Source organism: Phyllobates terribilis, unplaced genomic scaffold (assembly GCF_046119375.1).
Source record: "Phyllobates terribilis strain yellow unplaced genomic scaffold, ASM4611937v1 Scaffold_11__3_contigs__length_659146591, whole genome shotgun sequence".
NCBI lineage: Eukaryota > Metazoa > Chordata > Amphibia > Anura > Dendrobatidae > Phyllobates > Phyllobates terribilis.
The window spans coordinates 605,054,547-605,081,623 of record NW_027362771.1 but is presented as its reverse complement, the minus strand read 5'-3'; the positions used below and the strand labels follow the sequence as shown (position 1 = coordinate 605,081,623).

The following is a 27,077-nucleotide window of genomic DNA, read 5'->3' as shown; positions in this document are numbered from 1 at the left end:
TGCTTGAATGCAGGAATGGACTTTTGATTGCTGATAGAGGTTTGGGGTAGAGCATTTTCAGCAACTGAGACAGGTCTGACTAGAGCTTCCTGAGAGCTACCAAGGAAATCGTCAATGTCCTGCGAAACATCCCTAGATTGAAAGACTGGAACGTGAATGGCTGTCAAATTTTCATATCATTTGGCCCATTTTATTAATGTAAATACTATTTTAAACTTTTCAGGAAGGTCCAGTGCTTTTGTCCAGCAAAAGCCAACGCTGTGAACAGGATTTGAACCTGCGCGGGGAAACCCCATTGGATTTCAAGTCCAACGCCTTAACCACTCGGCCACCACAGCTGACAGAGTCATGCAATTTTCCTAGACATATTCCGGGGACTGCAGTTTATGGGCTGGGTCTTGAAAGTGAGTTGGGTCTTCCATTTACTAACTAAGCTGTGGGAGGGTTTCCTCACCAGCAAATTGCCTTACAGACAGCGACAGGTCTGATGTGAGGATTCTGAGGAGGAAAGAAAAGGTCAATCTCTTGGGACATATGGAACATAACTAATTTCATACTTCTTTTCAAGTGGAATGAGCGAACGGGTCGGATGACAAGACGGCACTGAAGGGTTTCCGCTAAGGTTTTTTGATTTATCTGGAGTGCTTTAGTGGTTGGTTTTGTATATATCACAATGACATATATATATATGTACATGATAGTACATGATATGGTAAAATGGCTAGTGTAATTCAAAGCTACAACTTGTCTTGTAGAAAGCAAGCCCTCATGCGGCTACATCTACAGAAAAATAAAGAAAGTTATGGCTTTTTGCACAAATGAAAGCGCAAAAATGGAAAATGAGCAGAGCCCACAGTGGTTCACATCATCACTCACATACCTCATGTTTACTTTCTAGTCATGTGGTGTCAGAGGACAAGACGCAACCAATCCTCGTTAGAATAGTGGCAAGTATCCCCGCCTGTCACGCGGGAGACCAGGGTTCGATTCCCTGACGGGGAGATTTATTATATTCTTACTCTGGACTCTGGAACTCTGGAACGAAAACTTAATTCTTCCAACAATATATTTTTATTCACAAGCTGTTTATATTTTATTGTTTGATTGTCACTCATTACAGAGGCATCTACAGTGCCGGCAAAAAAAATCTTTACAACTTCAACGAAACCACAAAATCTTAACGTTCAAGTGTTTTATTGTGGATATTTCGTTACAATTAGTATTTTAATTAATTAGTATTGATATTTACATTTTACTAAGCCAGCTTTGCTATTATATAGTTTTTGATTATCTCCTTCATTGTGTGCACTTTTAAGAAGTGAAATCATGATGCGGATTTTACACGTAAAGTTTTTTTTTACTGCACAAATGTAAAGATTTTTTTTGCCGCCACTGTACCACCAAGAATCACCACATGTGGGAAAAATTCATCCCACAAAAACAGAATGGTTGCATTTGCGCATGTTTCCAGTCCTTCCTGTATTGGTTAATCCTACAAACATTGCCGGTTAGCTCAGTTGGTCAAATCGTGGTGTTAATAAAACCAAAATTAGGGGTTTGATCCCTGTACGGGCTGGGAATGGCTCCTTAAAGGTCACCTTCACAAGTAGGTCTATGTCTGAAGTAGGTTTCTTCTTATTCAGCAGTTTCTTAGTTGCAACATGTTTTGGATGGCAATAAAGTGTTTTAGAGACTGGTTTTGGATATTTCTCAATGTTTTTGTGAATTTTTTCTGAAAGAACTTGACTCTCTCTGTATAAAATACATCGCTGTGAACAGGATTTGAACCTGTGCGGGAAAACCCCATTGGATTTCGAGTCCAACGCCTTAACCACTCGGCCATCACAGCCAACTCGAACAGCAACGAATCAGATGTTTTTGCAAAGTACATGCTAGAGGGCGGTCTGAAAGAAGGTTTTGGGCTAAGTTCACCTGAATCTCAATTGCATGACGCAGTCACGGGAAAGGCATCTTGGTAAACTTACTGAAAAATAAAGGTGTGATCTGAGGTCAATGAGTAGAAGGAGGTAAAACTCTTGTACCCTGGGGCACACAGAGATGTGGTTAAATAGCTTTTTCTCACTCTTCAAATTGTGGTTGGAAACTGCATACTACCAGTGAATTAATCTGCATGTTATTTTTCTTTTTCTATACTTTGATTTCACTAAACTTTCACCAGCCAAACCCAATCTTTTCCAAGGTAAAATACTGCATTGTGAACATGATTTAAACCAATGTGAGGATTTCAAGTCCAACGTCTTAACCATGCGGCTATCAAAATATATGCCTTCACTGATGATTCTCCAATGTCTTTTGGGAGCCACAGTTCATATGCTTTTGCTTGAATGCAGGAATGGACTTTTGATTGCTGATAGAGGTTTGGGGTAGAGAATTTTCAGCAACTGAGACAGGTCTGACTAGAGCTTCCTGAGAGCTACCAAGGAAATCGTCAATGTCCTGCGAAACATCCCTAGATTGAAAGACTGGAACGTGAATGGCTGTCAAATTTTCATATCATTTGGCCCATTTTATTAATGTAAATACTATTTTAAACTTTTCAGGAAGGTCCAGTGCTTTTGTCCAGCAAAAGCCAATGCTGTGCACAGGATTTGAACCTGTGCGGGGAAACCCCATTGGATTTCAAGTCCAACACCTTAACCACTCGGCCACCACAGCTGACAGAGTCATGCAATTTTCCTAGACATATTCCGGGGACTGCAGTTTATGGGCTGGGTCTTGAAAGTGAGTTGGGTCTTCCATTTACTAACTAAGCTGTGGGAGGGTTTCCTCACCAGCAAATTGCCTTACAGACAGCGACAGGTCTGATGTGAGGTTTCTGAGGAGGAAAGAAAAGGTCAATCTCTTGGGACATATGGAACATAACTAATTTCATACTTCTTTTCAAGTGGAATGAGCGAACGGGTCGGATGACAAGACGGCACTGAAGGGTTTCCGCTAAGGTTTTTTGATTTATCTGGAGTGCTTTAGTGGTTGGTTTTGTATATATCACAATGACATATATATATATGTACATGATAGTACATGATATGGTAAAATGGCTAGTGTAATTCAAAGCTACAACTTGTCTTGTAGAAAGCAAGCCCTCATGCGGCTACATCTACAGAAAAATAAAGAAAGTTATGGCTTTTTGCACAAATGAAAGCGCAAAAATGGAAAATGAGCAGAGCCCACAGTGGTTCACATCATCACTCACATACCTCATGTTTACTTTCTAGTCATGTGGTGTCAGAGGACAAGACGCAACCAATCCTCGTTAGTATAGTGGCAAGTATCCCCGCCTGTCACGCGGGACACCAGGGTTCGATTCCCTGACGGGGAGATTTATTATATTCTTACTCTGGACTCTGGAACTCTGGAACGAAAACTTAATTCTTCCAACAATATATTTTTATTCACAAGCTGTTTATATTTTATTGTTTGATTGTCACTCATTACAGAGGCATCTACAGTGCCGGCAAAAAAAATCTTTACAACTTCAACGAAACCACAAAATCTTAACGTTCAAGTGTTTTATTGTGGATATTTCGTTACAATTAGTATTTTAATTAATTAGTATTGATATTTACATTTTACTAAGCCAGCTTTGCTATTATATAGTTTTTGATTATCTCCTTCATTGTGTGCACTTTTAAGAAGTGAAATCATGATGCGGATTTTACACGTAAAGTTTTTTTTTACTGCACAAATGTAAAGATTTTTTTTGCCGCCACTGTACCACCAAGAATCACCACATGTGGGAAAAATTCATCCCACAAAAACAGAATGGTTGCGTTTGCGCATGTTTCCAGTCCTTCCTGTATTGGTTAATCCTACAAACATGGCCGGTTAGCTCAGTTGGTCAAATCGTGGTGTTAATAAAACCAAAATTGGGGGTTTGATCCCTGTACGGGCTGGGAATGGCTCCTTAAAGGTCACCTTCACAAGTAGGTCTATGTCTGAAGTAGGTTTCTTCTTATTCAGCAGTTTCTTAGTTGCAACATGTTTTGGATGGCAATAAAGTGTTTTAGAGACTGGTTTTGGATATTTCTCAATGTTTTTGTGAATTTTTTCTGAAAGAACTTGACTGTCTCTGTATAAAATACATCGCTGTGAACAGGATTTGAACCTGTGCGGGAAAACCCCATTGGATTTCGAGTCCAACGCCTTAACCACTCGGCCATCACAGCCAACTCGAACAGCAATGAATCAGATGTTTTTGCAAAGTACATGCTAGAGGGCGGTCTGAAAGAAGGTTTTGGGCTAAGTTCACCTGAATCTCTATTGCATGACGCAGTCACGGGAAAGGCATCTTGGTAGACTTACTGAAAAATAAAGGTGTGATCTGAGGTCAATGAGTAGAAGGAGGTAAAACTCTTGTACCCTGGGGCACACAGAGATGTGGTTAACTAGCTTTTTCTCACTCTTCAAATTGTGGTTGGAAACTGCATACTACCAGTGAATTAATCTGCATGTTATTTTTCTTTTTCTATACTTTGATTTCACTAAACTTTCACCAGCCAAACCCAATCTTTTCCAAGGTAAAATACTGCATTGTGAACATGATTTAAACCAATGTGAGGATTTCAAGTCCAACGTCTTAACCATGCGGCTATCAAAATATATGCCTTCACTGATGATTCTCCAATGTCTTTTGGGAGCCACAGTTCATATGCTTTTGCTTGAATGCAGGAATGGACTTTTGATTGCTGATAGAGGTTTGGGGTAGAGCATTTTCAGCAACTGAGACAGGTCTGACTAGAGCTTCCTGAGAGCTACCAAGGAAATCGTCAATGTCCTGCGAAACATCCCTAGATTGAAAGACTGGAACGTGAATGGCTGTCAAATTTTCATATCATTTGGCCCATTTTATTAATGTAAATACTATTTTAAACTTTTCAGGAAGGTCCAGTGCTTTTGTCCAGCAAAAGCCAACGCTGTGAACAGGATTTGAACCTGTGCGGGGAAACCCCATTGGATTTCAAGTCCAACGCCTTAACCACTCGGCCACCACAGCTGACAGAGTCATGCAATTTTCCTAGACATATTCCGGGGACTGCAGTTTATGGGCTGGGTCTTGAAAGTGAGTTGGGTCTTCCATTTACTAACTAAGCTGTGGGAGGGTTTCCTCACCAGCAAATTGCCTTACAGACAGCGACAGGTCTGATGTGAGGTTTCTGAGGAGGAAAGAAAAGGTCAATCTCTTGGGACATATGGAACATAACTAATTTCATACTTCTTTTCAAGTGGAATGAGCGAACGGGTCGGATGACAAGACGGCACTGAAGGGTTTCCGCTAAGGTTTTTTGATTTATCTGGAGTGCTTTAGTGGTTGGTTTTGTATATATCACAATGACATATATATATATGTACATGATAGTACATGATATGGTAAAATGTCTAGTGTAATTCAAAGCTACAACTTGTCTTGTAGAAAGCAAGCCCTCATGCGGCTACATCTACAGAAAAATAAAGAAAGTTATGGCTTTTTGCACAAATGAAAGCGCAAAAATGGAAAATGAGCAGAGCCCACAGTGGTTCACATCATCACTCACATACCTCATGTTTACTTTCTAGTCATGTGGTGTCAGAGGACAAGACGCAACCAATCCTCGTTAGTATAGTGGCAAGTATCCCCGCCTGTCACGCGGGAGACCAGGGTTAGATTTATTATATTCTTACTCTGGACTCTGGACTCTGGAACTCTGGAACGAAAACTTAATTCTTCCAACAATATATTTTTATTCACAAGCTGTTTATATTTTATTGTTTGATTGTCACTCATTACAGAGGCATCTACAGTGCCGGCAAAAAAAATCTTTACAACTTCAACGAAACCACAAAATCTTAACGTTCAAGTGTTTTATTGTGGATATTTCGTTACAATTAGTATTTTAATTAATTAGTATTGATATTTACATTTTACTAAGCCAGCTTTGCTATTATATAGTTTTTGATTATCTCCTTCATTGTGTGCACTTTTAAGAAGTGAAATCATGATGCGGATTTTACACGTAAAGTTTTTTTTTACTGCACAAATGTAAAGATTTTTTTTGCCGCCACTGTACCACCAAGAATCACCACATGTGAGAAAAATTCATCCCACAAAAACAGAATGGTTGCATTTGCGCATGTTTCCAGTCCTTCCTGTATTGGTTAATCCTACAAACATGGCCGGTTAGCTCAGTTGGTCAAATCGTGGTGTTAATAAAACCAAAATTGGGGGTTTGATCCCTGTACGGGCTGGGAATGGCTCCTTAAAGGTCACCTTCACAAGTAGGTCTATGTCTGAAGTAGGTTTCTTCTTATTCAGCAGTTTCTTAGTTGCAACATGTTTTGGATGGCAATAAAGTGTTTTAGAGACTGGTTTTGGATATTTCTCAATGTTTTTGTGAATTTTTTCTGAAAGAACTTGACTCTCTCTGTATAAAATACATCGCTGTGAACAGGATTTGAACCTGTGCGGGAAAACCCCATTGGATTTCGAGTCCAACGCCTTAACCACTCGGCCACCACAGCCAACTCGAACAGCAACGAATCAGATGTTTTTGCAAAGTACATGCTAGAGGGCGGTCTGAAAGAAGGTTTTGGGCTAAGTTCACCTGAATCTCTATTGCATGACGCAGTCACGGGAAAGGCATCTTGGTAGACTTACTGAAAAATAAAGGTGTGATCTGAGGTCAATGAGTAGAAGGAGGTAAAACTCTTGTACCCTGGGGCACACAGAGATGTGGTTAACTAGCTTTTTCTCACTCTTCAAATTGTGGTTGGAAACTGCATACTACCAGTGAATTAATCTGCATGTTATTTTTCTTTTTCTATACTTTGATTTCACTAAACTTTCACCAGCCAAACCCAATCTTTTCCAAGGTAAAATACTGCATTGTGAACATGATTTAAACCAATGTGAGGATTTCAAGTCCAACGTCTTAACCATGCGGCTATCAAAATATATGCCTTCACTGATGATTCTCCAATGTCTTTTGGGAGCCACAGTTCATATGCTTTTGCTTGAATGCAGGAATGGACTTTTGATTGCTGATAGAGGTTTGGGGTAGAGCATTTTCAGCAACTGAGACAGGTCTGACTAGAGCTTCCTGAGAGCTACCAAGGAAATCGTCAATGTCCTGCGAAACATCCCTAGATTGAAAGACTGGAACGTGAATGGCTGTCAAATTTTCATATCATTTGGCCCATTTTATTAATGTAAATACTATTTTAAACTTTTCAGGAAGGTCCAGTGCTTTTGTCCAGCAAAAGCCAACGCTGTGAACAGGATTTGAACCTGTGCGGGGAAACCCCATTGGATTTCAAGTCCAACGCCTTAACCACTCGGCCACCACAGCTGACAGAGTCATGCAATTTTCCTAGACATATTCCGGGGACTGCAGTTTATGGGCTGGGTCTTGAAAGTGAGTTGGGTCTTCCATTTACTAACTAAGCTGTGGGAGGGTTTCCTCACCAGCAAATTGCCTTACAGACAGCGACAGGTCTGATGTGAGGTTTCTGAGGAGGAAAGAAAAGGTCAATCTCTTGGGACATATGGAACATAACTAATTTCATACTTCTTTTCAAGTGGAATGAGCGAACGGGTCGGATGACAAGACGGCACTGAAGGGTTTCCGCTAAGGTTTTTTGATTTATCTGGAGTGCTTTAGTGGTTGGTTTTGTATATATCACAATGACATATATATATATGTACATGATAGTACATGATATGGTAAAATGTCTAGTGTAATTCAAAGCTACAACTTGTCTTGTAGAAAGCAAGCCCTCATGCGGCTACATCTACAGAAAAATAAAGAAAGTTATGGCTTTTTGCACAAATGAAAGCGCAAAAATGGAAAATGAGCAGAGCCCACAGTGGTTCACATCATCACTCACATACCTCATGTTTACTTTCTAGTCATGTGGTGTCAGAGGACAAGACGCAACCAATCCTCGTTAGTATAGTGGCAAGTATCCCCGCCTGTCACGCGGGAGACCAGGGTTAGATTTATTATATTCTTACTCTGGACTCTGGACTCTGGAACTCTGGAACGAAAACTTAATTCTTCCAACAATATATTTTTATTCACAAGCTGTTTATATTTTATTGTTTGATTGTCACTCATTACAGAGGCATCTACAGTGCCGGCAAAAAAAATCTTTACAACTTCAACGAAACCACAAAATCTTAACGTTCAAGTGTTTTATTGTGGATATTTCGTTACAATTAGTATTTTAATTAATTAGTATTGATATTTACATTTTACTAAGCCAGCTTTGCTATTATATAGTTTTTGATTATCTCCTTCATTGTGTGCACTTTTAAGAAGTGAAATCATGATGCGGATTTTACACGTAAAGTTTTTTTTTACTGCACAAATGTAAAGATTTTTTTTGCCGCCACTGTACCACCAAGAATCACCACATGTGAGAAAAATTCATCCCACAAAAACAGAATGGTTGCATTTGCGCATGTTTCCAGTCCTTCCTGTATTGGTTAATCCTACAAACATGGCCGGTTAGCTCAGTTGGTCAAATCGTGGTGTTAATAAAACCAAAATTGGGGGTTTGATCCCTGTACGGGCTGGGAATGGCTCCTTAAAGGTCACCTTCACAAGTAGGTCTATGTCTGAAGTAGGTTTCTTCTTATTCAGCAGTTTCTTAGTTGCAACATGTTTTGGATGGCAATAAAGTGTTTTAGAGACTGGTTTTGGATATTTCTCAATGTTTTTGTGAATTTTTTCTGAAAGAACTTGACTCTCTCTGTATAAAATACATCGCTGTGAACAGGATTTGAACCTGTGCGGGAAAACCCCATTGGATTTCGAGTCCAACGCCTTAACCACTCGGCCACCACAGCCAACTCGAACAGCAACGAATCAGATGTTTTTGCAAAGTACATGCTAGAGGGCGGTCTGAAAGAAGGTTTTGGGCTAAGTTCACCTGAATCTCTATTGCATGACGCAGTCACGGGAAAGGCATCTTGGTAGACTTACTGAAAAATAAAGGTGTGATCTGAGGTCAATGAGTAGAAGGAGGTAAAACTCTTGTACCCTGGGGCACACAGAGATGTGGTTAACTAGCTTTTTCTCACTCTTCAAATTGTGGTTGGAAACTGCATACTACCAGTGAATTAATCTGCATGTTATTTTTCTTTTTCTATACTTTGATTTCACTAAACTTTCACCAGCCAAACCCAATCTTTTCCAAGGTAAAATACTGCATTGTGAACATGATTTAAACCAATGTGAGGATTTCAAGTCCAACGTCTTAACCATGCGGCTATCAAAATATATGCCTTCACTGATGATTCTCCAATGTCTTTTGGGAGCCACAGTTCATATGCTTTTGCTTGAATGCAGGAATGGACTTTTGATTGCTGATAGAGGTTTGGGGTAGAGCATTTTCAGCAACTGAGACAGGTCTGACTAGAGCTTCCTGAGAGCTACCAAGGAAATCGTCAATGTCCTGCGAAACATCCCTAGATTGAAAGACTGGAACGTGAATGGCTGTCAAATTTTCATATCATTTGGCCCATTTTATTAATGTAAATACTATTTTAAACTTTTCAGGAAGGTCCAGTGCTTTTGTCCAGCAAAAGCCAACGCTGTGAACAGGATTTGAACCTGTGCGGGGAAACCCCATTGGATTTCAAGTTCAACGCCTTAACCACTCGGCCACCACAGCTGACAGAGTCATGCAATTTTCCTAGACATATTCCGGGGACTGCAGTTTATGGGCTGGGTCTTGAAAGTGAGTTGGGTCTTCCATTTACTAACTAAGCTGTGGGAGGGTTTCCTCACCAGCAAATTGCCTTACAGACAGCGACAGGTCTGATGTGAGGTTTCTGAGGAGGAAAGAAAAGGTCAATCTCTTGGGACATATGGAACATAACTAATTTCATACTTCTTTTCAAGTGGAATGAGCGAACGGGTCGGATGACAAGACGGCACTGAAGGGTTTCCGCTAAGGTTTTTTGATTTATCTGGAGTGCTTTAGTGGTTGGTTTTGTATATATCACAATGACATATATATATATGTACATGATAGTACATGATATGGTAAAATGTCTAGTGTAATTCAAAGCTACAACTTGTCTTGTAGAAAGCAAGCCCTCATGCGGCTACATCTACAGAAAAATAAAGAAAGTTATGGCTTTTTGCACAAATGAAAGCGCAAAAATGGAAAATGAGCAGAGCCCACAGTGGTTCACATCATCACTCACATACCTCATGTTTACTTTCTAGTCATGTGGTGTCAGAGGACAAGACGCAACCAATCCTCGTTAGTATAGTGGCAAGTATCCCCGCCTGTCACGCGGGAGACCAGGGTTAGATTTATTATATTCTTACTCTGGACTCTGGACTCTGGAACTCTGGAACGAAAACTTAATTCTTCCAACAATATATTTTTATTCACAAGCTGTTTATATTTTATTGTTTGATTGTCACTCATTACAGAGGCATCTACAGTGCCGGCAAAAAAAATCTTTACAACTTCAACGAAACCACAAAATCTTAACGTTCAAGTGTTTTATTGTGGATATTTCGTTACAATTAGTATTTTAATTAATTAGTATTGATATTTACATTTTACTAAGCCAGCTTTGCTATTATATAGTTTTTGATTATCTCCTTCATTGTGTGCACTTTTAAGAAGTGAAATCATGATGCGGATTTTACACGTAAAGTTTTTTTTTACTGCACAAATGTAAAGATTTTTTTTGCCGCCACTGTACCTCCAAGAATCACCACATGTGGGAAACATTCATCCCACAAAAACAGAATGGTTGCATTTGCGCATGTTTCCAGTCCTTCCTGTATTGGTTAATCCTACAAACATGGCCGGTTAGCTCAGTTGGTCAAATCGTGGTGTTAATAAAACCAAAATTGGGGGTTTGATCCCTGTACGGGCTGGGAATGGCTCCTTAAAGGTCACCTTCACAAGTAGGTCTATGTCTGAAGTAGGTTTCTTCTTATTCAGCAGTTTCTTAGTTGCAACATGTTTTGGATGGCAATAAAGTGTTTTAGAGACTGGTTTTGGATATTTCTCAATGTTTTTGTGAATTTTTTCTGAAAGAACTTGACTCTCTCTGTATAAAATACATCGCTGTGAACAGGATTTGAACCTGTGCGGGTAAACCCCATTGGATTTCGAGTCCAACGCCTTAACCACTCGGCCATCACAGCCAACTCGAACAGCAACGAATCAGATGTTTTTGCAAAGTACATGCTAGAGGGCGGTCTGAAAGAAGGTTTTGGGCTAAGTTCACCTGAATCTCTATTGCATGACGCAGTCACGGGAAAGGCATCTTGGTAGACTTACTGAAAAATAAAGGTGTGATCTGAGGTCAATGAGTAGAAGGAGGTAAAACTCTTGTACCCTGGGGCACACAGAGATGTGGTTAACTAGCTTTTTCTCACTCTTCAAATTGTGGTTGGAAACTGCATACTACCAGTGAATTAATCTGCATGTTATTTTTCTTTTTCTATACTTTGATTTCACTAAACTTTCACCAGCCAAACCCAATCTTTTCCAAGGTAAAATACTGCATTGTGAACATGATTTAAACCAATGTGAGGATTTCAAGTCCAACGTCTTAACCATGCGGCTATCAAAATATATGCCTTCACTGATGATTCTCCAATGTCTTTTGGGAGCCACAGTTCATATGCTTTTGCTTGAATGCAGGAATGGACTTTTGATTGCTGATAGAGGTTTGGGGTAGAGCATTTTCAGCAACTGAGACAGGTCTGACTAGAGCTTCCTGAGAGCTACCAAGGAAATCGTCAATGTCCTGCGAAACATCCCTAGATTGAAAGACTGGAACGTGAATGGCTGTCAAATTTTCATATCATTTGGCCCATTTTATTAATGTAAATACTATTTTAAACTTTTCAGGAAGGTCCAGTGCTTTTGTCCAGCAAAAGCCAACGCTGTGAACAGGATTTGAACCTGTGTGGGGAAACCCCATTGGATTTCAAGTCCAACGCCTTAACCACTCGGCCACCACAGCTGACAGAGTCATGCAATTTTCCTAGACATATTCCGGGGACTGCAGTTTATGGGCTGGGTCTTGAAAGTGAGTTGGGTCTTCCATTTACTAACTAAGCTGTGGGAGGGTTTCCTCACCAGCAAATTGCCTTACAGACAGCGACAGGTCTGATGTGAGGTTTCTGAGGAGGAAAGAGAAAAGGTCAATCTCTTGGGACATATGGAACATAACTAATTTCATACTTCTTTTCAAGTGGAATGAGCGAACGGGTCGGATGACAAGACGGCACTGAAGGGTTTCCGCTAAGGTTTTTTGATTTATCTGGAGTGCTTTAGTGGTTGGTTTTGTATATATCACAATGACATATATATATATGTACATGATAGTACATGATATGGTAAAATGGCTAGTGTAATTCAAAGCTACAACTTGTCTTGTAGAAAGCAAGCCCTCATGCGGCTACATCTACAGAAAAATAAAAAAAGTTATGGCTTTTTGCACAAATGAAAGCGCAAAAATGGAAAATGAGCAGAGCCCACAGTGGTTGACATCATCACTCACATACCTCATGTTTACTTTCCAGTCATGTGGTGTCAGAGGACAAGACGCAACCAATCCTCGTTAGTATAGTGGCAAGTATCCCCGCCTGTCACGCGGGAGACCAGGGTTAGATTTATTATATTCTTACTCTGGACTCTGGACTCTGGAACTCTGGAACGAAAACTTAATTCTTCCAACAATATATTTTTATTCACAAGCTGTTTATATTTTATTGTTTGATTGTCACTCATTACAGAGGCATCTACAGTGCCGGCAAAAAAAATCTTTACAACTTCAACGAAACCACAAAATCTTAACGTTCAAGTGTTTTATTGTGGATATTTCGTTACAATTAGTATTTTAATTAATTAGTATTGATATTTACATTTTACTAAGCCAGCATTGCTATTATATAGTTTTTGATTATCTCCTTCATTGTGTGCACTTTTAAGAAGTGAAATCATGATGCGGATTTTACACGTAAAGTTTTTTTTTACTGCACAAATGTAAAGATTTTTTTTGCCGCCACTGTACCACCAAGAATCACCACATGTGGGAAAAATTCATCCCACAAAAACAGAATGGTTGCATTTGCGCATGTTTCCAGTCCTTCCTGTATTGGTTAATCCTACAAACATGGCCGGTTAGCTCAGTTGGTCAAATCGTGGTGTTAATAAAACCAAAATTGGGGGTTTGATCCCTGTACGGGCTGGGAATGGCTCCTTAAAGGTCACCTTCACAAGTAGGTCTATGTCTGAAGTAGGTTTCTTCTTATTCAGCAGTTTCTTAGTTGCAACATGTTTTGGATGGCAATAAAGTGTTTTAGAGACTGGTTTTGGATATTTCTCAATGTTTTTGTGATTTTTTTCTGAAAGAACTTGACTCTCTCTGTATAAAAAACATTGCTGTGAACAGGATTTGAACCTGTGCGGGAAAACCCCATTGGATTTCGAGTACAACACCTTAACCACTCGGCCATCACAGCCAACTCGAACAGCAACGAATCAGATGTTTTTGCAAAGTACATGCTAGAGGGCGGTCTGAAAGAAGGTTTTGGGCTAAGTTCACCTGAATCTCTATTGCATGACGCAGTCACGGGAAAGGCATCTTGGTAGACTTACTGAAAAATAAAGGTGTGATCTGAGGTCAATGAGTAGAAGGAGGTAAAACTCTTGTACCCTGGGGCACACAGAGATGTGGTTAAGTAGCTTTTTCTCACTCTTCAAATTGTGGTTGGAAACTGCATACTACCAGTGAATTAATCTGCATGTTATTTTTCTTTTTCTATACTTTGATTTCACTAAACTTTCACCAGCCAAACCCAATCTTTTCCAAGGTAAAATACTGCATTGTGAACATGATTTAAACCAATGTGAGGATTTCAAGTCCAACGTCTTAACCATGCGGCTATCAAAATATATGCCTTCACTGATGATTCTCCAATGTCTTTTGGGAGCCACAGTTCATATGCTTTTGCTTGAATGCAGGAATGGACTTTTGATTGCTGATAGAGGTTTGGGGTAGAGCATTTTCAGCAACTGAGACAGGTCTGACTAGAGCTTCCTGAGAGCTACCAAGGAAATCGTCAATGTCCTGCGAAACATCCCTAGATTGAAAGACTGGAACGTGAATGGCTGTCAAATTTTCATATCATTTGGCCCATTTTATTAATGTAAATACTATTTTAAACTTTTCAGGAAGGTCCAGTGCTTTTGTCCAGCAAAAGCCAACGCTGTGAACAGGATTTGAACCTGTGCGGGGAAACCCCATTGGATATCAAGTCCAACGCCTTAACCACTCAGCCACCACAGCTGACAGAGTCATGCAATTTTCCTAGACATATTCCGGGGACTGCAGTTTATGGGCTGGGTCTTGAAAGTGAGTTGGGTCTTCCATTTACTAACTAAGCTGTGGGAGGGTTTCCTCACCAGCAAATTGCCTTACAGACAGCGACAGGTCTGATGTGAGGTTTCTGAGGAGGAAAGAAAAGGTCAATCTCTTGGGACATATGGAACATAACTAATTTCATACTTCTTTTCAAGTGGAATGAGAGAACGGGTCGGATGACAAGACGGCACTGAAGGGTTTCCGCTAAGGTTTTTTGATTTATCTGGAGTGCTTTAGTGGTTGGTTTTGTATATATCACAATGACATATATATATATGTACATGATAGTACATGATATGGTAAAATGGCTAGTGTAATTCAAAGCTACAACTTGTCTTGTAGAAAGCAAGCCCTCATGCGGCTACATCTACAGAAAAATAAAGAAAGTTATGGCTTTTTGCACAAATGAAAGCGCAAAAATGGAAAATGAGCAGAGCCCACAGTGGTTCACATCATCACTCACATACCTCATGTTTACTTTCTAGTCATGTGGTGTCAGAGGACAAGTCGCAACCAATCCTCGTTAGTATAGTGGCAAGTATCCCCGCCTGTCACGCGGGAGACCAGGGTTCGATTCCCTGACGGGGAGATTTATTATATTCTTACTCTGGACTCTGGAACTCTGGAACGAAAACTTAATTCTTCCAACAATATATTTTTATTCACAAGCTGTTTATATTTTATTGTTTGATTGTCACTCATTACAGAGGCATCTACAGTGCCGGCAAAAAAAATCTTTACAACTTCAACGAAACCACAAAATCTTAACGTTCAAGTGTTTTATTGTGGATATTTCGTTACAATTAGTATTTTAATTAATTAGTATTGATATTTACATTTTACTAAGCCAGCTTTGCTATTATATAGTTTTTGATTATCTCCTTCATTGTGTGCACTTTTAAGAAGTGAAATCATGATGCGGATTTTACACGTAAAGTTTTTTTTTACTGCACAAATGTAAAGATTTTTTTTGCCGCCACTGTACCACCAAGAATCACCACATGTGGGAAAAATTCATCCCACAAAAACAGAATGGTTGCATTTGCGCATGTTTCCAGTCCTTCCTGTATTGGTTAATCCTACAAACATGGCCGGTTAGCTCAGTTGGTCAAATCGTGGTGTTAATAAAACCAAAATTGGGGGTTTGATCCCTGTACTGGCTGGGAATGGCTCCTTAAAGGTCACCTTCACAAGTAGGTCTATGTCTGAAGTAGGTTTCTTCTTATTCAGCAGTTTCTTAGTTGCAACATGTTTTGGATGGCAATAAAGTGTTTTAGAGACTGGTTTTGGATATTTCTCAATGTTTTTGTGAATTTTTTCTGAAAGAACTTGACTCTCTCTGTATAAAATACATCGCTGTGAACAGGATTTGAACCTGTGCGGGAAAACCCCATTGGATTTCGAGTACAACACCTTAACCACTCGGCCATCACAGCCAACTCGAACAGCAACGAATCAGATGTTTTTGCAAAGTACATGCTAGAGGGCGGTCTGAAAGAAGGTTTTGGGCTAAGTTCACCTGAATCTCTATTGCATGACGCAGTCACGGGAAAGGCATCTTGGTAGACTTACTGAAAAATAAAGGTGTGATCTGAGGTCAATGAGTAGAAGGAGGTAAAACTCTTGTACCCTGGGGCACACAGAGATGTGGTTAACTAGCTTTTTCTCACTCTTCAAATTGTGGTTGGAAACTGCATACTACCAGTGAATTAATCTGCATGTTATTTTTCTTTTTCTATACTTTGATTTCACTAAACTTTCACCAGCCAAACCCAATCTTTTCCAAGGTAAAATACTGCATTGTGAACATGATTTAAACCAATGTGAGGATTTCAAGTCCAACGTCTTAACCATGCGGCTATCAAAATATATGCCTTCACTGATGATTCTCCAATGTCTTTTGGGAGCCACAGTTCATATGCTTTTGCTTGAATGCAGGAATGGACTTTTGATTGCTGATAGAGGTTTGGGGTAGAGCATTTTCAGCAACTGAGACAGGTCTGACTAGAGCTTCCTGAGAGCTACCAAGGAAATCGTCAATGTCCTGCGAAACATCCCTAGATTGAAAGACTGGAACGTGAATGGCTGTCAAATTTTCATATCATTTGGCCCATTTTATTAATGTAAATACTATTTTAAACTTTTCAGGAAGGTCCAGTGCTTTTGTCCAGCAAAAGCCAACGCTGTGAACAGGATTTGAACCTGTGCGGGGAAACCCCATTGGATTTCAAGTCCAACGCCTTAACCACTCGGCCACCACAGCTGACAGAGTCATGCAATTTTCCTAGACATATTCCGGGGACTGCAGTTTATGGGCTGGGTCTTGAAAGTGAGTTGGGTCTTCCATTTACTAACTAAGCTGTGGGAGGGTTTCCTCACCAGCAAATTGCCTTACAGACAGCGACAGGTCTGATGTGAGGTTTCTGAGGAGGAAAGAAAAGGTCAATCTCTTGGGACATATGGAACATAACTAATTTCATACTTCTTTTCAAGTGGAATGAGCGAACGGGTCGGATGACAAGACGGCACTGAAGGGTTTCCGCTAAGGTTTTTTGATTTATCTGGAGTGCTTTAGTGGTTGGTTTTGTATATATCACAATGACATATATATATATGTACATGATAGTACATGATATGGTAAAATGGCTAGTGTAATTCAAAGCTACAACTTGTCTTGTAGAAAGCAAGCCCTCATGCGGCTACATCTACAGAAAAATAAAGAAAGTTATGGCTTTTTGCACAAATGAAAGCGCAAAAATGGAAAATGAGCAGAGCCCACAGTGGTTCACATCATCACTCACATACCTCATGTTTACTTTCTAGTCATGTGGTGTCAGAGGACAAGACGCAACCAATCCTCGTTAGTATAGTGGCAAGTATCCCCGCCTGTCACGCGGGAGACCAGGGTTCGATTCCCTGACGGGGAGATTTATTATATTCTTACTCTGGACTCTGGAACTCTGGAACGAAAACTTAATTCTTCCAACAATATATTTTTATTCACAAGCTGTTTATATTTTATTGTTTGATTGTCACTCATTACAGAGGCATCTACAGTGCCGGCAAAAAAAATCTTTACAACTTCAACGAAACCACAAAATCTTAACGTTCAAGTGTTTTATTGTGGATATTTCGTTACAATTAGTATTTTAATTAATTAGTATTGATATTTACATTTTACTAAGCCAGCTTTGCTATTATATAGTTTTTGATTATCTCCTTCATTGTGTGCACTTTTAAGAAGTGAAATCATGATGCGGATTTTACACGTAAAGTTTTTTTTTACTGCACAAATGTAAAGATTTTTTTTGCCGCCACTGTACCACCAAGAATCACCACATGTGGGAAAAATTCATCCCACAAAAACAGAATGGTTGCATTTGCGCATGTTTCCAGTCCTTCCTGTATTGGTTAATCCTACAAACATGGCCGGTTAGCTCAGTTGGTCAAATCGTGGTGTTAATAAAACCAAAATTGGGGGTTTGATCCCTGTACTGGCTGGGAATGGCTCCTTAAAGGTCACCTTCACAAGTAGGTCTATGTCTGAAGTAGGTTTCTTCTTATTCAGCAGTTTCTTAGTTGCAACATGTTTTGGATGGCAATAAAGTGTTTTAGAGACTGGTTTTGGATATTTCTCAATGTTTTTGTGAATTTTTTCTGAAAGAACTTGACTCTCTCTGTATAAAATACATCGCTGTGAACAGGATTTGAACCTGTGCGGGAAAACCCCATTGGATTTCGAGTCCAACGCCTTAACCACTCGGCCATCACAGCCAACTCGAACAGCAACGAATCAGATGTTTTTGCAAAGTACATGCTAGAGGGCAGTCTGAAAGAAGGTTTTGGGCTAAGTTCACCTGAATCTCTATTGCATGACGCAGTCACGGGAAAGGCATCTTGGTAAACTTACTGAAAAATAAAGGTGTGATCTGAGGTCAATGAGTAGAAGGAGGTAAAACTCTTGTACCCTGGGGCACACAGAGATGTGGTTAACTAGCTTTTTCTCACTCTTCAAATTGTGGTTGGAAACTGCATACTACCAGTGAATTAATCTGCATGTTATTTTTCTTTTTCTATACTTTGATTTCACTAAACTTTCACCAGCCAAACCCAATCTTTTCCAAGGTAAAATACTGCATTGTGAACATGATTTAAACCAATGTGAGGATTTCAAGTCCAACGTCTTAACCATGCGGCTATCAAAATATATGCCTTCACTGATGATTCTCCAATGTCTTTTGGGAGCCACAGTTCATATGCTTTTGCTTGAATGCAGGAATGGACTTTTGATTGCTGATAGAGGTTTGGGGTAGAGCATTTTCAGCAACTGAGACAGGTCTGACTAGAGCTTCCTGAGAGCTACCAAGGAAATCGTCAATGTCCTGCGAAACATCCCTAGATTGAAAGACTGGAACGTGAATGGCTGTCAAATTTTCATATCATTTGGCCCATTTTATTAATGTAAATACTATTTTAAACTTTTCAGGAAGGTCCAGTGCTTTTGTCCAGCAAAAGCCAACGCTGTGAACAGGATTTGAACCTGTGCGGGGAAACCCCATTGGATTTCAAGTCCAACGCCTTAACCACTCGGCCACCACAGCTGACAGAGTCATGCAATTTTCCTAGACATATTCCGGGGACTGCAGTTTATGGGCTGGGTCTTGAAAGTGAGTTGGGTCTTCCATTTACTAACTAAGCTGTGGGAGGGTTTCCTCACCAGCAAATTGCCTTACAGACAGCGACAGGTCTGATGTGAGGTTTCTGAGGAGGAAAGAAAAGGTCAATCTCTTGGGACATATGGAACATAACTAATTTCATACTTCTTTTCAAGTGGAATGAGCGAACGGGTCGGATGACAAGACGGCACTGAAGGGTTTCCGCTAAGGTTTTTTGATTTATCTGGAGTGCTTTAGTGGTTGGTTTTGTATATATCACAATGACATATATATATATGTACATGATAGTACATGATATGGTAAAATGGCTAGTGTAATTCAAAGCTACAACTTGTCTTGTAGAAAGCAAGCCCTCATGCGGCTACATCTACAGAAAAATAAAGAAAGTTATGGCTTTTTGCACAAATGAAAGCGCAAAAATGGAAAATGAGCAGAGCCCACAGTGGTTCACATCATCACTCACATACCTCATGTTTACTTTCTAGTCATGTGGTGTCAGAGGACAAGACGCAACCAATCCTCGTTAGTATAGTGGCAAGTATCCCCGCCTGTCACGCGGGAGACCAGGGTTCGATTCCCTGACGGGGAGATTTATTATATTCTTACTCTGGACTCTGGAACTCTGGAACGAAAACTTAATTCTTCCAACAATATATTTTTATTCACAAGCTGTTTATATTTTATTGTTTGATTGTCACTCATTACAGAGGCATCTACAGTGCCGGCAAAAAAAATCTTTACAACTTCAACGAAACCACAAAATCTTAACGTTCAAGTGTTTTATTGTGGATATTTCGTTACAATTAGTATTTTAATTAATTAGTATTGATATTTACATTTTACTAAGCCAGCTTTGCTATTATATAGTTTTTGATTATCTCCTTCATTGTGTGCACTTTTAAGAAGTGAAATCATGATGCGGATTTTACACGTAAAGTTTTTTTTTACTGCACAAATGTAAAGATTTTTTTTGCCGCCACTGTACCACCAAGAATCACCACATGTGGGAAAAATTCATCCCACAAAAACAGAATGGTTGCGTTTGCGCATGTTTCCAGTCCTTCCTGTATTGGTTAATCCTACAAACATGGCCGGTTAGCTCAGTTGGTCAAATCGTGGTGTTAATAAAACCAAAATTGGGGGTTTGATCCCTGTACGGGCTGGGAATGGCTCCTTAAAGGTCACCTTCACAAGTAGGTCTATGTCTGAAGTAGGTTTCTTCTTATTCAGCAGTTTCTTAGTTGCAACATGTTTTGGATGGCAATAAAGTGTTTTAGAGACTGGTTTTGGATATTTCTCAATGTTTTTGTGAATTTTTTCTGAAAGAACTTGACTCTCTCTGTATAAAATACATCGCTGTGAACAGGATTTGAACCTGTGCGGGAAACCCCCATTCGATTTCGAGTCCAACGCCTTAACCACTCGGCCATCACAGCCAACTCGATCAGCAACGAATCAGATGTTTTTGCAAAGTACATGCTAGAGGGCGGTCTGAAAGAAGGTTTTGGGCTAAGTTCACCTGAATCTCTATTGCATGACGCAGTCACGGGAAAGGCATCTTGGTAGACTTACTGAAAAATAAAGGTGTGATCTGAGGTCAATGAGTAGGAGGAGGTAAAACTCTTGTACCCTGGGGCACACAGAGATGTGGTTAACTAGCTTTTTCTCACTCTTCAAATTGTGGTTGGAAACTGCATACTACCAGTGAATTAATCTGCATGTTATTTTTCTTTTTCTATACTTTGATTTCACTAAACTTTCACCAGCTAAACCCAATCTTTTCTAAGGTAAAATACTGCATTGTGAACATGATTTAAACCAATGTGAGGATTTCAAGTCCAACGTCTTAACCATGCGGCTATCAAAATATATGCCTTCACTGATGATTCTCCAATGTCTTTTGGGAGCCACAGTTCATATGCTTTTGCTTGAATGCAGGAATGGACTTTTGATTGCTGATAGAGGTTTGGGGTAGAGCATTTTCAGCAACTGAGACAGGTCTGACTAGAGCTTCCTGAGAGCTACCAAGGAAATCGTCAATGTCCTGCGAAACATCCCTAGATTGAAAGACTGGAACGTGAATGGCTGTCAAATTTTCATATCATTTGGCCCATTTTATTAATGTAAATACTATTTTAAACTTTTCAGGAAGGTCCAGTGCTTTTGTCCAGCAAAAGCCAACGCTGTGAACAGGATTTGAACCTGTGCGGGGAAACCCCATTGGATTTCAAGTCCAACGCCTTAACCACTCGGCCACCACAGCTGACAGAGTCATGCAATTTTCCTAGACATATTCCGGGGACTGCAGTTTATGGGCTGGGTCTTGAAAGTGAGTTGGGTCTTCCATTTACTAACTAAGCTGTGGGAGGGTTTCCTCACCAGCAAATTGCCTTACAGACAGCGACAGGTCTGATGTGAGGTTTCTGAGGAGGAAAGAAAAGGTCAATCTCTTGGGACATATGGAACATAACTAATTTCATACTTCTTTTCAAGTGGAATGAGCGAACGGGTCGGATGACAAGACGGCACTGAAGGGTTTCCGCTAAGGTTTTTTGATTTATCTGGAGTGCTTTAGTGGTTGGTTTTGTATATATCACAATGACATATATATATATGTACATGATAGTACATGATATGGTAAAATGGCTAGTGTAATTCAAAGCTACAACTTGTCTTGTAGAAAGCAAGCCCTCATGCGGCTACATCTACAGAAAAATAAAGAAAGTTATGGCTTTTTGCACAAATGAAAGCGCAAAAATGGAAAATGAGCAGAGCCCACAGTGGTTCACATCATCACTCACATACCTCATGTTTACTTTCTAGTCATGTGGTGTCAGAGGACAAGACGCAACCAATCCTCGTTAGTATAGTGGCAAGTATCCCCGCCTGTCACGTGGGAGACCAGGGTTCGATTCCCTGACGGGGAGATTTATTATATTCTTACTCTGGACTCTGGAACTCTGGAACGAAAACTTAATTCTTCCAACAATATATTTTTATTCACAAGCTGTTTATATTTTATTGTTTGATTGTCACTCATTACAGAGGCATCTACAGTGCCGGCAAAAAAAAATCTTTACAACTTCAACGAAACCACAAAATCTTAACGTTCAAGTGTTTTATTGTGGATATTTCGTTACAATTAGTATTTTAATTAATTAGTATTGATATTTACATTTTCATAAGCCAGCTTTGCTATTATATAGTTTTTGATTATCTCCTTCATTGTGTGCACTTTTAAGAAGTGAAATCATGATGCGGATTTTACACGTAAAGTTTTTTTTTACTGCACAAATGTAAAGATTTTTTTTGCCGCCACTGTACCACCAAGAATCACCACATGTGGGAAAAATTCATCCCACAAAAACAGAATGGTTGCGTTTGCGCATGTTTCCAGTCCTTCCTGTATTGGTTAATCCTACAAACATGGCCGGTTAGCTCAGTTGGTCAAATCGTGGTGTTAATAAAACCAAAATTGGGGGTTTGATCCCTGTACGGGCTGGGAATGGCTCCTTATAGGTCACCTTCACAAGTAGGTCTATGTCTGAAGTAGGTTTCTTCTTATTCAGCAGTTTCTTAGTTGCAACATGTTTTGGATGGCAATAAAGTGTTTTAGAGACTGGTTTTGGATATTTCTCAATGTTTTTGTGAATTTTTTCTGAAAGAACTTGACTCTCTCTGTATAAAATACATCGCTGTGAACAGGATTTGAACCTGTGCGGGAAAACCCCATTGGATTTCGAGTCCAACGCCTTAACCACTCGGCCATCACAGCCAACTCGAACAGCAACGAATCAGATGTTTTTGCAAAGTACATGCTAGAGGGCGGTCTGAAAGAAGGTTTTGGGCTAAGTTCACCTGAATCTCTATTGCGTGACGCAGTCACGGGAAAGGCATCTTGGTAGACTTACTGAAAAATAAAGGTGTGATCTGAGGTCAATGAGTAGGAGGAGGTAAAACTCTTGTACCCTGGGGCACACAGAGATGTGGTTAACTAGCTTTTTCTCACTCTTCAAATTGTGGTTGGAAACTGCATACTACCAGTGAATTAATCTGCATGTTATTTTTCTTTTTCTATACTTTGATTTCACTAAACTTTCACCAGCCAAACCCAATCTTTTCCAAGGTAAAATACTGCATTGTGAACATGATTTAAACCAATGTGAGGATTTCAAGTCCAACGTCTTAACCATGCGGCTATCAAAATATATGCCTTCACTGATGATTCTCCAATGTCTTTTGGGAGCCACAGTTCATATGCTTTTGCTTGAATGCAGGAATGGACTTTTGATTGCTGATAGAGGTTTGGGGTAGAGCATTTTCAGCAACTGAGACAGGTCTGACTAGAGCTTCCTGAGAGCTACCAAGGAAATCGTCAATGTCCTGCGAAACATCCCTAGATTGAAAGACTGGAACGTGAATGGCTGTCAAATTTTCATATCATTTGGCCCATTTTATTAATGTAAATACTATTTTAAACTTTTCAGGAAGGTCCAGTGCTTTTGTCCAGCAAAAGCCAACGCTGTGAACAGGATTTGAACCTGTGCAGGGAAACCCCATTAGATTTCAAGTCCAACGCCTTAACCACTCGGCCACCACAGCTGACAGAGTCATGCAATTTTCCTAGACATATTCCGGGGACTGCAGTTTATGGGCTGGGTCTTGAAAGTGAGTTGGGTCTTCCATTTACTAACTAAGCTGTGGGAGGGTTTCCTCACCAGCAAATTGCCTTACAGACAGCGACAGGTCTGATGTGAGGTTTCTGAGGAGGAAAGAAAAGGTCAATCTCTTGGGACATATGGAACATAACTAATTTCATACTTCTTTTCAAGTGGAATGAGCGAACGGGTCGGATGACAAGACGGCACTGAAGGGTTTCCGCTAAGGTTTTTTGATTTATCTGGAGTGGTTTAGTGGTTGGTTTTGTATATATCACAATGACATATATATATATGTACATGATAGTACATGATATGGTAAAATGGCTAGTGTAATTCAAAGCTACAACTTTTCTTGTAGAAAGCAAGCCCTCATGCGGCTACATCTACAGAAAAATAAAGAAAGTTATGGCTTTTTGCACAAATGAAAGCTCAAAAATGGAAAATGAGCAGAGCCCACAGTGGTTCACATCATCACTAACATACCTCATGTTTACTTTCTAGTCATGTGGTGTCAGAGGACAAGACGCAACCAATCCTCGTTAGTATAGTGGCAAGTATCCCCGCCTGTCACGCGGGAGACCAGGGTTCGATTCCCTGACGGGGAGATTTATTATATTCTTACTCTGGACTCTGGAACTCTGGAACGAAAACTTAATTCTTCCAACAATATATTTTTATTCACAAGCTGTTTATATTTTATTGTTTGATTGTCACTCATTACAGAGGCATCTACAGTGCCGGCAAAAAAAATCTTTACAACTTCAACGAAACCACAAAATCTTAACGTTCAAGTGTTTTATTGTGGATATTTCGTTACAATTAGTATTTTAATTAATTAGTATTGATATTTACATTTTACTAAGCCAGCTTTGCTATTATATAGTTTTTGATTATCTCCTTCATTGTGTGCACTTTTAAGAAGTGAAATCATGATGCGGATTTTACACGTAAAGTTTTTTTTTACTGCACAAATGTAAAGATTTTTTTTGCCGCCACTGTACCACCAAGAATCACCACATGTGGGAAAAATTCATCCCACAAAAACAGAATGGTTGCGTTTGCGCATGTTTCCAGTCCTTCCTGTATTGGTTAATCCTACAAACATGGCCGGTTAGCTCAGTTGGTCAAATCGTGGTGTTAATAAAACCAAAATTGGGGGTTTGATCCCTGTACGGGCTGGGAATGGCTCCTTAAAGGTCACCTTCACAAGTAGGTCTATGTCTGAAGTAGGTTTCTTCTTATTCAGCAGTTTCTTAGTTGCAACATGTTTTGGATGGCAATAAAGTGTTTTAGAGACTGGTTTTGGATATTTCTCAATGTTTTTGTGAATTTTTTCTGAAAGAACTTGACTCTCTCTGTATAAAATACATCGCTGTGAACAGGATTTGAACCTGTGCGGGAAAACCCCATTGGATTTCGAGTCCAACGCCTTAACCACTCGGCCATCACAGCCAACTCGAGCAGCAACGAATCAGATGTTTTTGCAAAGTACATGCTAGAGGGCGGTCTGAAAGAAGGTTTTGGGCTAAGTTCACCTGAATCTCTATTGCATGACGCAGTCACGGGAAAGGCATCTTGGTAGACTTACTGAAAAATAAAGGTGTGATCTGAGGTCAATGAGTAGGAGGAGGTAAAACTCTTGTACCCTGGGGCACACAGAGATGTGGTTAACTAGCTTTTTCTCACTCTTCAAATTGTGGTTGGAAACTGCATACTACCAGTGAATTAATCTGCATGTTATTTTTCTTTTTCTATACTTTGATTTCACTAAACTTTCACCAGCCAAACCCAATCTTTTCCAAGGTAAAATACTGCATTGTGAACATGATTTAAACCAATGTGAGGATTTCAAGTCCAACGTCTTAACCATGCGGCTATCAAAATATATGCCTTCACTGATGATTCTCCAATGTCTTTTGGGAGCCACAGTTCATATGCTTTTGCTTGAATGCAGGAATGGACTTTTGATTGCTGATAGAGGTTTGGGGTAGAGCATTTTCAGCAACTGAGACAGGTCTGACTAGAGCTTCCTGAGAGCTACCAAGGAAATCGTCAATGTCCTGCGAAACATCCCTAGATTGAAAGACTGGAACGTGAATGGCTGTCAAATTTTCATATCATTTGGTCCATTTTATTAATGTAAATACTATTTTAAACTTTTCAGGAAGGTCCAGTGCTTTTGTCCAGCAAAAGCCAACGCTGTGAACAGGATTTGAACCTGTGCGGGGAAACCCCATTGGATTTCAAGTCCAACGCCTTAACCACTCAGCCACCACAGCTGACAGAGTCATGCAATTTTCCTAGACATATTCCGGGGACTGCAGTTTATGGGCTGGGTCTTGAAAGTGAGTTGGGTCTTCCATTTACTAACTAAGCTGTGGGAGGGTTTCCTCACCAGCAAATTGCCTTACAGACAGCGACAGGTCTGATGTGAGGTTTCTGAGGAGGAAAGAAAAGGTCAATCTCTTGGGACATATGGAACATAACTAATTTCATACTTCTTTTCAAGTGGAATGAGCGAACGGGTCGGATGACAAGACGGCACTGAAGGGTTTCCGCTAAGGTTTTTTGATTTATCTGGAGTGCTTTAGTGGTTGGTTTTGTATATATCACAATGACATATATATATATGTACATGATAGTACATGATATGGTAAAATGGCTAGTGTAATTCAAAGCTACAACTTGTCTTGTAGAAAGCAAGCCCTCATGCGGCTACATCTACAGAAAAATAAAGAAAGTTATGGCTTTTTGCACAAATGAAAGCGCAAAAATGGAAAATGAGCAGAGCCCACAGTGGTTCACATCATCACTCACATACCTCATGTTTACTTTCTAGTCATGTGGTGTCAGAGGACAAGATGCAACCAATCCTCGTTAGTATAGTGGCAAGCATCCCCGCCTGTCACGCGGGAGACCAGGGTTCGATTCCCTGACGGGGAGATTTATGATATTCTTACTCTGGACTCTGGAACTCTGGAACGAAAACTTAATTCTTCCAACAATATATTTTTATTCACAAGCTGTTTATATTTTATTGTTTGATTGTCACTCATTACAGAGGCATCTACAGTGCCGGCAAAAAAAATCTTTACAACTTCAACGAAACCACAAAATCTTAATGTTCAAGTGTTTTATTGTGGAAATTTCGATACAATTAGTATTTTAATTAATTAGTATTGATATTTACATATTACTAAGCCAGCTTTGCTATTATATAGTTTTTGATTATCTCCTTCATTGTGTGCACTTTTAAGAAGTGAAATCATGATGCGGATTTTACACGTAAAGTTTTTTTTTACTGCACAAATGTAAAGATTTTTTTTGCCGCCA

General features: G+C 39.8%; 30 non-coding genes across 30 annotated transcripts; 7 read left to right on the top strand and 23 right to left on the bottom strand.

Moving 5' to 3' along the window:
• Positions 1-256: 256 nt before the first annotated feature.
• TRNAS-UGA (transfer RNA serine (anticodon UGA)) lies at positions 257-338 on the bottom strand. Its single transcript has one exon. It is a non-coding gene; the product is annotated as a tRNA-Ser (tRNA).
• Positions 339-1,767: 1,429 nt separating this feature from the next.
• Positions 1,768-1,849, bottom strand: TRNAS-CGA (transfer RNA serine (anticodon CGA)). The gene has a single exon. It is a non-coding gene; the product is annotated as a tRNA-Ser (tRNA).
• Positions 1,850-2,594: 745 nt separating this feature from the next.
• Positions 2,595-2,676, bottom strand: TRNAS-UGA (transfer RNA serine (anticodon UGA)). The gene has a single exon. It is a non-coding gene; the product is annotated as a tRNA-Ser (tRNA).
• Positions 2,677-3,268: 592 nt separating this feature from the next.
• Positions 3,269-3,340, top strand: TRNAD-GUC (transfer RNA aspartic acid (anticodon GUC)). The gene has a single exon. It is a non-coding gene; the product is annotated as a tRNA-Asp (tRNA).
• A 765-nt stretch (positions 3,341-4,105) lies between these two features.
• TRNAS-CGA (transfer RNA serine (anticodon CGA)) lies at positions 4,106-4,187 on the bottom strand. The gene has a single exon. It is a non-coding gene; the product is annotated as a tRNA-Ser (tRNA).
• Positions 4,188-4,932: 745 nt separating this feature from the next.
• TRNAS-UGA (transfer RNA serine (anticodon UGA)) lies at positions 4,933-5,014 on the bottom strand. Its single transcript has one exon. It is a non-coding gene; the product is annotated as a tRNA-Ser (tRNA).
• A 1,420-nt stretch (positions 5,015-6,434) lies between these two features.
• TRNAS-CGA (transfer RNA serine (anticodon CGA)) lies at positions 6,435-6,516 on the bottom strand. The gene has a single exon. It is a non-coding gene; the product is annotated as a tRNA-Ser (tRNA).
• Positions 6,517-7,261: 745 nt separating this feature from the next.
• Positions 7,262-7,343, bottom strand: TRNAS-UGA (transfer RNA serine (anticodon UGA)). The gene has a single exon. It is a non-coding gene; the product is annotated as a tRNA-Ser (tRNA).
• Positions 7,344-8,763: 1,420 nt separating this feature from the next.
• Positions 8,764-8,845, bottom strand: TRNAS-CGA (transfer RNA serine (anticodon CGA)). Its single transcript has one exon. It is a non-coding gene; the product is annotated as a tRNA-Ser (tRNA).
• Positions 8,846-9,590: 745 nt separating this feature from the next.
• TRNAS-UGA (transfer RNA serine (anticodon UGA)) lies at positions 9,591-9,672 on the bottom strand. The gene has a single exon. It is a non-coding gene; the product is annotated as a tRNA-Ser (tRNA).
• A 1,420-nt stretch (positions 9,673-11,092) lies between these two features.
• Positions 11,093-11,174, bottom strand: TRNAS-CGA (transfer RNA serine (anticodon CGA)). Its single transcript has one exon. It is a non-coding gene; the product is annotated as a tRNA-Ser (tRNA).
• A 745-nt stretch (positions 11,175-11,919) lies between these two features.
• Positions 11,920-12,001, bottom strand: TRNAS-UGA (transfer RNA serine (anticodon UGA)). Its single transcript has one exon. It is a non-coding gene; the product is annotated as a tRNA-Ser (tRNA).
• A 1,422-nt stretch (positions 12,002-13,423) lies between these two features.
• Positions 13,424-13,505, bottom strand: TRNAS-CGA (transfer RNA serine (anticodon CGA)). The gene has a single exon. It is a non-coding gene; the product is annotated as a tRNA-Ser (tRNA).
• A 745-nt stretch (positions 13,506-14,250) lies between these two features.
• Positions 14,251-14,332, bottom strand: TRNAS-UGA (transfer RNA serine (anticodon UGA)). The gene has a single exon. It is a non-coding gene; the product is annotated as a tRNA-Ser (tRNA).
• Positions 14,333-14,924: 592 nt separating this feature from the next.
• On the top strand, positions 14,925-14,996 carry TRNAD-GUC (transfer RNA aspartic acid (anticodon GUC)). The gene has a single exon. It is a non-coding gene; the product is annotated as a tRNA-Asp (tRNA).
• Positions 14,997-15,761: 765 nt separating this feature from the next.
• Positions 15,762-15,843, bottom strand: TRNAS-CGA (transfer RNA serine (anticodon CGA)). The gene has a single exon. It is a non-coding gene; the product is annotated as a tRNA-Ser (tRNA).
• Positions 15,844-16,588: 745 nt separating this feature from the next.
• TRNAS-UGA (transfer RNA serine (anticodon UGA)) lies at positions 16,589-16,670 on the bottom strand. The gene has a single exon. It is a non-coding gene; the product is annotated as a tRNA-Ser (tRNA).
• A 592-nt stretch (positions 16,671-17,262) lies between these two features.
• On the top strand, positions 17,263-17,334 carry TRNAD-GUC (transfer RNA aspartic acid (anticodon GUC)). The gene has a single exon. It is a non-coding gene; the product is annotated as a tRNA-Asp (tRNA).
• Positions 17,335-18,099: 765 nt separating this feature from the next.
• TRNAS-CGA (transfer RNA serine (anticodon CGA)) lies at positions 18,100-18,181 on the bottom strand. The gene has a single exon. It is a non-coding gene; the product is annotated as a tRNA-Ser (tRNA).
• A 745-nt stretch (positions 18,182-18,926) lies between these two features.
• On the bottom strand, positions 18,927-19,008 carry TRNAS-UGA (transfer RNA serine (anticodon UGA)). The gene has a single exon. It is a non-coding gene; the product is annotated as a tRNA-Ser (tRNA).
• Positions 19,009-19,600: 592 nt separating this feature from the next.
• On the top strand, positions 19,601-19,672 carry TRNAD-GUC (transfer RNA aspartic acid (anticodon GUC)). The gene has a single exon. It is a non-coding gene; the product is annotated as a tRNA-Asp (tRNA).
• A 765-nt stretch (positions 19,673-20,437) lies between these two features.
• On the bottom strand, positions 20,438-20,519 carry TRNAS-CGA (transfer RNA serine (anticodon CGA)). Its single transcript has one exon. It is a non-coding gene; the product is annotated as a tRNA-Ser (tRNA).
• Positions 20,520-21,264: 745 nt separating this feature from the next.
• On the bottom strand, positions 21,265-21,346 carry TRNAS-UGA (transfer RNA serine (anticodon UGA)). The gene has a single exon. It is a non-coding gene; the product is annotated as a tRNA-Ser (tRNA).
• A 592-nt stretch (positions 21,347-21,938) lies between these two features.
• TRNAD-GUC (transfer RNA aspartic acid (anticodon GUC)) lies at positions 21,939-22,010 on the top strand. Its single transcript has one exon. It is a non-coding gene; the product is annotated as a tRNA-Asp (tRNA).
• Positions 22,011-22,776: 766 nt separating this feature from the next.
• Positions 22,777-22,858, bottom strand: TRNAS-CGA (transfer RNA serine (anticodon CGA)). Its single transcript has one exon. It is a non-coding gene; the product is annotated as a tRNA-Ser (tRNA).
• Positions 22,859-23,603: 745 nt separating this feature from the next.
• On the bottom strand, positions 23,604-23,685 carry TRNAS-UGA (transfer RNA serine (anticodon UGA)). The gene has a single exon. It is a non-coding gene; the product is annotated as a tRNA-Ser (tRNA).
• A 592-nt stretch (positions 23,686-24,277) lies between these two features.
• Positions 24,278-24,349, top strand: TRNAD-GUC (transfer RNA aspartic acid (anticodon GUC)). Its single transcript has one exon. It is a non-coding gene; the product is annotated as a tRNA-Asp (tRNA).
• A 765-nt stretch (positions 24,350-25,114) lies between these two features.
• Positions 25,115-25,196, bottom strand: TRNAS-CGA (transfer RNA serine (anticodon CGA)). The gene has a single exon. It is a non-coding gene; the product is annotated as a tRNA-Ser (tRNA).
• A 745-nt stretch (positions 25,197-25,941) lies between these two features.
• TRNAS-UGA (transfer RNA serine (anticodon UGA)) lies at positions 25,942-26,023 on the bottom strand. Its single transcript has one exon. It is a non-coding gene; the product is annotated as a tRNA-Ser (tRNA).
• A 592-nt stretch (positions 26,024-26,615) lies between these two features.
• Positions 26,616-26,687, top strand: TRNAD-GUC (transfer RNA aspartic acid (anticodon GUC)). Its single transcript has one exon. It is a non-coding gene; the product is annotated as a tRNA-Asp (tRNA).
• Positions 26,688-27,077: the final 390 nt, after the last annotated feature.